At 54.0% G+C, this 6,796-nt stretch overlaps 1 long non-coding RNA gene across 1 annotated transcript; it reads left to right on the top strand.

Annotated features, from left to right (window-relative positions):
* The first annotated feature begins 3,551 nt into the window (after window positions 1-3,551).
* LOC149524391 (uncharacterized) lies at window positions 3,552-6,586 on the top strand. The gene is made up of 3 exons (XR_016349761.1): window positions 3,552-3,682; window positions 5,429-5,576; window positions 6,398-6,586. It is a non-coding gene; the product is annotated as an uncharacterized LOC149524391 (long non-coding RNA).
* Window positions 6,587-6,796: the final 210 nt, after the last annotated feature.

Raw genomic sequence — 6,796 nt, 5'->3', positions numbered from 1 at the left:
TTTTGTTGCCCTTTTCTGGTCCTTTGATCAGCCTAGTGCCAATCCCCCATCCTGCTCTGCTCCACCCCGCTGGCCTCTCCCAGCCACTGTGCTCCACTTCTCCATGGTAGTGGGAAGCAGAGTGTCCTGAGGCCAGGCCATGCTGCTTTCTGCTGCCATGGGCCACAGTGGCTTGGGAGAGGGTGGCAGGGTTGGGCAAAGTGGAGCAGGCTGCCAGGTCACTCTGGCTTCTGCCACTGCAATGAGTGAGTGGCGGCAGGAAGGGGGTGACCATGAGAAAACTGAGGCGACTGCTGGGTGGCTTTCCAAAGCCACACAGGATTTGGGGCAGTTGCCCCAAACCAGCCTATGGACAGATACGGAATATTCTTCATTGGATGTTCTTGCAGGTGTGTTGAATGTGTCTTCCACAATCCCCCCTCCAATCCTATGCATCCTCATCTCCTGGAAAGAAGGAACTGAGGGGACAGTGTTGTGCTTAAAAGAAGCACCCGGGATCTTTTTCAGAGGGATAAGGCAACACGCCACATTTATTGAACATACAGAGATCAATCAATACTTTATCATATGCATATGATACATTACACTCTTGCACTTTCTCTCACACACGCACAAGAACACTCCGTCTTGTTACCAAGTTGCTCCCCCTAACTGCACTGGCCAGGTGAGTTAGATGGGGGAGGGGTGGAGTTTGGCTTTTGCCAATCCAGATCGATGCTCCCATGTTGACAAGACGAAAACCTGGGGTCCCTCTGCAAGATGCCTCCTATTTATCCCTCTCATGCAGCCAATTAGTCATCTCCTTGCCTTTTTTAATGTTGCTTCAAAGAGGGTCCTTCCAAGGGCAGGCACTTGCTGCTCGACTCCCAAGGCCTCTGTATGTCCAGTCTTCATTTCCATGACCTCACTTCACAGGTATTGTCTTGGATCTGGCTCCCAGCCCCTCTCCACCCTTGCAACTGCTGCTTGAGGTGCTCACCTTTCATTCTCCATTCACACCTCATTCATTTCAACAGGACAATCAATGAAAGGGGAGAGATCTGTTCTACTCCTAGCAAAAAACATTTTTCTTTACCTTAACTATGCCTAAGACCTATAACATAAAGAGCTTGATACAAAGTTTCTAGGGAAAAGACTGGATACAAGGGATTCTATAAGAAGGCTTAACAAAGATATATCTAAAAGGACAAGATCTGTATCTATAAAAGGACTTACGAAGTTTCTCTTAATACAAAGTCATATGAGAATGATACATGGTCATATGGAAATGTTGCCGAGATTTATCCACAGCAGGAGGATGGTGAGGTGCCTCATGGCAACAGGTGCCTCTGAGGGGAAAATGACCAGAAGCAGGTGGACATACACCTGAAAGGGATGGGGCAGGGCAACATGCCTCACAGAACAACTTTTACAGAAGATCTGTGACCACCTTTGTAAATTAAAGCAGCTATTCTCACTGGATCACCTCATGCTGGAGCAAGGCATTAAGGAAAGTCCAAATATTGTGTCAGGATAAGCTGGCTGGATATGGGGATAGGGATGTAAGCGACTAATTTACTAGTCGCTTCCCCTCCACCTTGCTGCCTCTATCACAAACGGGGGGGTAAAACGGGGTCCTGGAAGGAGCCGGCTTAAAAGCCGGTTCCCTCCAGCTCTGTGGGAGGAAGCAGGATCACAGCTGCCAACTTTGAAATGTACAAGACTCCCAGCAGGGATTCTTGTACATTTCAAAGTTGGAACAGCTTCAGTCTTTGAAATGTACAAGAGTCCCTGCTGGGGCTCTTGTACATTTCAAAGCTGAAGTTCAGGCATGGAGCCCAGGGTCTGCAGGACTCCCTGCTGGTCCCAGGCTCCATGCAGCATTTCAATCTGTGAAATGGGTCTCTTGTACATTTCAAAGGCAGAAGGTGGACATTCTTATCCACAAATAAGTCAAATAGTGGATGGAAATTCCATCAACTATTCGATTAGTTAATTAATCGAAATTTAACATCCCTATATGGGGACTGTGCACTCATTGCAAAACACTGCCACTTCCTTAGGGTATGTCTACACTACCCTCCTAGTTCGAACTAGGAGGGTAATGTATGCATACCGCACTTGCTAATGAAGCCCGGGATTTGAATTTCCCGGGCTTCATTAGCATAAGCGGGGAGCCGCCATTTTTAAATCCCCGCTGCTTCGAACCCCGTGTAGCGCGGCTACACGGGGCTCGAACTAGGTAGTTCGGACTAGGGTGCCTATTCCGAACTACCGGTACACCTCGTTTCACGAGGAGTACCGGTAGTTCGGAATAGGACCCTAGTCCGAACTACCTAGTTCGAGCCCCGTGTAGCCGCGCTACACGGGGTTCGAAGCAGCGGGGATTTAAAAATGGCGGCTCCCCGCTTATGCTAATGAAGCCCGGGAAATTCAAATCCCGGGCTTCATTAGCAAGTGCGGTATGCATACATTACCCCGCTAGTTCGAACTAGCGGGGTAGTGTAGACATACCCTTAGTGTTTCTAGCTTCCTACCCACACTCTCTCCCTGCTCTGGGCTGCCAAGTGCTAAGCAAATGCAATATGCAGGGCCTGGGAGGTGGGTATCAGAGGCTGAGGGAGGCAATACCTCCCCAAGCAGCCGGTCGTGCTCCCCTTCTAGTTTCCGCTCCCTCCTCCCCAATTCCACTTGGCTCCCTGCAGACTCCCAGGGTGGCCCGGGCTTGGGCTATGCTGCCTGCCTTCCCTGTGCTCCTGGGCTGGGTCTGTACTGCCCAGTAGAGCTTTATCTCAGTGTGACGTTGTCTTGTTTTCATATCGCGTGGTGTCCTGCCCCACTTGTCCAGTATTAATCTGGATGGGTCTCTTTTTGAGCAGTCTGTGCCCTATTCAGTACTGGGATGAAGACAGATGGAGTTTGGCCTTGTCTGGGATGGGGGACAGCGTTCTGCCCCCCTCTGACTTCAAAATGGCACCCTGCTCGCGGTATGACCTTGCACATAGGAAACAACAGTGCGGGGCAGGGCATTTTTTCAAGCAGTGGCCCCCATGGGGCTGGACTTTGCCCTCCCCAGGAGTAAGGGGTCACACCAGCGGGGACAGGCTGGCATCCCCTTAAAGATGATGTCCTTCTGGGATCTCACACGCATGTGGTCCTCACCCTCTCTGGAAGTATCCCATCGCCTTCTGGAGGGGGTGCCAGCTTTCCAAGTGCTGCCAGCTGGACCCCCAAAGCCCCACCTCTGCCCCGCCCCTTTCCGCACGCCCCGCCCCTCTCTGCAGGCCCCGCCTCCCCCCTTCTCTGCCTCTTCTTCCCAAGACTCTGTCCCATTGCTCACCCATCCCCCTCGCAGTGAATTGTCTCCACCAGCCTGGCTCCTTTCCTCCGCGACTCTGCCCGGTAGGAGGGGGCCGGCCCGGGTTAATGACCCACCGCTTTCCCCGGGCCCCTCATCATCGGACTTTGCCCGAGCCAGACGCTGCCACGCCCCGTTTTGGGCAGATTTCCCCGGCACCTGGAGCTGCCCCGGGGGGCGGCCCCGCGGGAGCGGCTGCGGCGCAGGTGAGGGGTCAGCTCGGCGCACGGGGAGTGGCAGCTGCTGCCGGCCGGGCCCGGGGGGCGGGGACTGCCTGTTCTCCGCGGCCGCGTCTCCGGCTCCCGGCGGGGGCTGCCGGCGCGGCGCAGCGCGCTGGCCGGAGCGGTGAGTGCTGGGGGGCAGGGACAAAGGGGGCAGAGGCTGCGCCCAGCGGGGGGCTGGGCAGCCCGTCCCCAGGGTCGGCTGAGCCCAGGCCGGTCCCCTCCCTCTCTCCCCACCGAGCGCAGGGGGAGAGTGTCCGTGCAGCTGGGCCCCGCAGGGTCCTCCCCGGGCAGCCTCTGGGGCGGTCGGTGCCGCTAGGGCGACCAGAGCAAGTGTGAAAAATCAGGCCAAGCTGGGCGAGGGGATGAATGGGGGGAATAGGCCCCTCTAGATACCCAACTATAAGGACAGCGGGTCGCCCAGCCTGCAAGCCAGGCAGCCGCTGGCCCGCAGAACAACATATGTTAAAAAGCCCCGTGAAACAGTAGTGCACATGCACACGTATTAGTGCGCGTGCATATCACACACTGGTGCGTTAACACCTCCAGTGTAATTACTGCATCTCCCCGTGCCCCAGCCCATGCTGGCCTGCATGTGGATACAATTGTTTTCTTACACCAGTGCTGACAGAGGAAAGGGAATAAGCTAGAAGGCAGGGGTTCAAGCTTCCGACAGCCCTGCAGTGACAGGCAGCTGGCCCTGGGTAGCTCCTATCCTAGTGGCTCCATCCCCTGGGCTCTGGCTGTGGGGAAGCAGGACCCAGCTGGAAGGCTCTGGGATCTGGCCCCAGCAGTGCAGCAGCGAGAGCCAGACCTGGGATCACCAGCCCCCACTGTTGGCCCTTGGCCTCCTAGATCTGGGCTCTGGCTGCGTGGCAGTGGGCTTCATTCCTAGGCACTGACTTCAGGCTGCAGGGCTCAGAGATCTTGGCGGGGGGCTTCGGGCTCTGGTCCTGGTCTCACCACCCCCGATCCCTGCCCTCCCACTCCAGCCTTTGGCTTTTTAGCTGCAGGCTCTCTCCCCTGAGCTCCTGCTATGGGACCTTTGGATCCGACCATGGGGCTTTGGGCTCCATTCCCAGGCTCATAACTCATTACCCGAGTCCTGGCTGCCTCCTCCATCCCAAAACTCTGGCTGCATGGAAGTGGGCTGCATCCCCAGGCTCTGGCAGTGGGATCCCAGGGTTTGGGCCCTCACCCTCCGCTTATCTCCCCTCCCCATCACCTTGGCCTCTGCTATGGCCTCTAGCTCCGGGATTCAGCCGTGTGGCTGCTAGGGGTGCTGTGCTAATCTCTGACTAACAATCTTAGGTTGATCTGACGAAGTGGGCTGTGCCCGTGAAAGCTCATGATCCCATCTCCATGTTTTTTTAATCTCTAAGGGTACAGCTGCACTTGCTCCCTAGTTTGAGCTAGGGATGCAAATGTAATTGCTAATGAAGTGCAGATTTAAATATCCCGTGTTTCATTAGCATGATCTCACTGGCACATTACTCCGCTCAACAGCTGATTCGAACAGGAAGTGCGCACTGGAACGTGCTGGTGAGAGCATGCTAATGAAGCGTGGGATATTTAAATCCTTGCTTCATTAGCAATTTCGGTCGCCTAAATTTGCATCCCTAGTTCGAACTAGGGAGCAAGTGTAGACATACCCTAAGGTGCTGTTAGACTTTTCACTGTTTTTTTAAGTGTTTCCAGTTACAGACTAACTCGGCTCCCCCTCTGGATCTTAGATTCAGCAATTCCAGTTGAGCTTGACATTTCAACCATCTTGAGTCACTAACTCAGACACGTGACAGCTTTAAGCTCAAAGCTATTGCTGAAGAAACAATTTCTTTTTGTTGTGTTGACAAGCTCTGTTGTTTGCTAGGTGTTTTCCGGGGTGTAGAAGTATTTTACTCCGGGGGAACCTTGCTGTTCTCCCAACTCTGCAAACCACCAACAAGAAAGTCCATCCGCTCAGGGCCTTGGCACCAATAAGAGGGGCTGCCGGAGTGCATGGCTGGAGAAAGAAAACTGTAAGTGCTCATTTCCATTTAGTCGCCATTCTGCATGGTGATAGTTCCATCCAAACTTGGGTTTCACACTGCTGTGCCTAGCAGAACGGGGCTGTGGTCCACGAGGGGGGACTGTGGTAATAAATATGACATTACAGGAAGGGTTGTAAAATCCTGTTTAACGGATTAAACGTTAAATGTAACCAGTTAACGGATTAAATGAGGCAGGTAGTGTGATGTAGTGGGAGGTGCTGTCTGCTCTGTCACCCCTGTGATGTGTGATTCCCACTGACTCGCCCACATGTGTATTGGCCCCAACACCTAATCCCAGCCTGAGCAGATAACACTGCTCTTCCCAGGGGGAGAGACAAAGGAAGGGGAGCGGAGATGGCCAGCTGGCTGGGGGGCAGAGCCTGGGAGCAAGGCAATCTTTTTGAGAGGGGAAACCATGAAGAGAAGAGACAAGGCAGAGTGCTGGGAGTTGAGGGGCCTGTGCACTGCTGCCCCAAGGTGTCTAGGGCTGCCTGCCCCTGACTCCTTATGTCCACATCATGTCTATGCTGTGCTGTATCCTGGAAAAGCAATAAACCCCCTCTATTCTACTGCCTGGTGGAGTCTCACCTTGCTGGAAACGGGCTGCAGGGTTGGGGGATACACGACGCGCCGCCGTAAGTGGTTATACTTGTGCCATTTGGAAATTGCTACGCCCTTAGCCCAGATGTGAAAGTACTTAAAGCAGATGTTGAGGGCCAAAATCTTTTAGCCTTGAATGGGACACGTACACCTGGAGCCATGTAGCTGGTGATAAGTAACCTATGTCGACTGGCTTTCCTGTGTAACAGACATGGAACCAGATGGCTTTCTGGGTCTATTGATGCTCCTCCAGAATTCAGTATCCTCCCGGGGCAAGTCTGTGACTGACACGGAGGCCGAGGTAACATAGAGTTAACTGGAGCCCCTTCTTGGAAAGTTAAATCAAACTAGAGCCACCCTCTTGCTGCATAAAAAAGCCTCCACCTGAGCTTACTTGATTTCAGGAGTGGCCCGAGGCCGGCTGTGGCAGCTGGCGCCCCAGGCAGAAGGCACGATCGGCGCCCCCACCTGCACGGCCATCAATGGCTGTGACATCATCATCGCGTGCTCAGGCGGGCGGCACCCTAGGCGACTGCCTAGGCTCACGGGCCGCCCCTGCTTGATTTATATACATGGATTTTCTAAAACTACACCAAACTGTAAGGTCT

Source organism: Pelodiscus sinensis, chromosome 5, assembly GCF_052426305.1.
Source record: "Pelodiscus sinensis isolate ZL-2025 chromosome 5, ASM5242630v1, whole genome shotgun sequence".
In the NCBI taxonomy this organism is placed as follows: domain Eukaryota; kingdom Metazoa; phylum Chordata; order Testudines; family Trionychidae; genus Pelodiscus; species Pelodiscus sinensis.
Note: the sequence above shows the minus strand (reverse complement) of the source record. Positions and strands in the feature narration are given on the sequence as shown.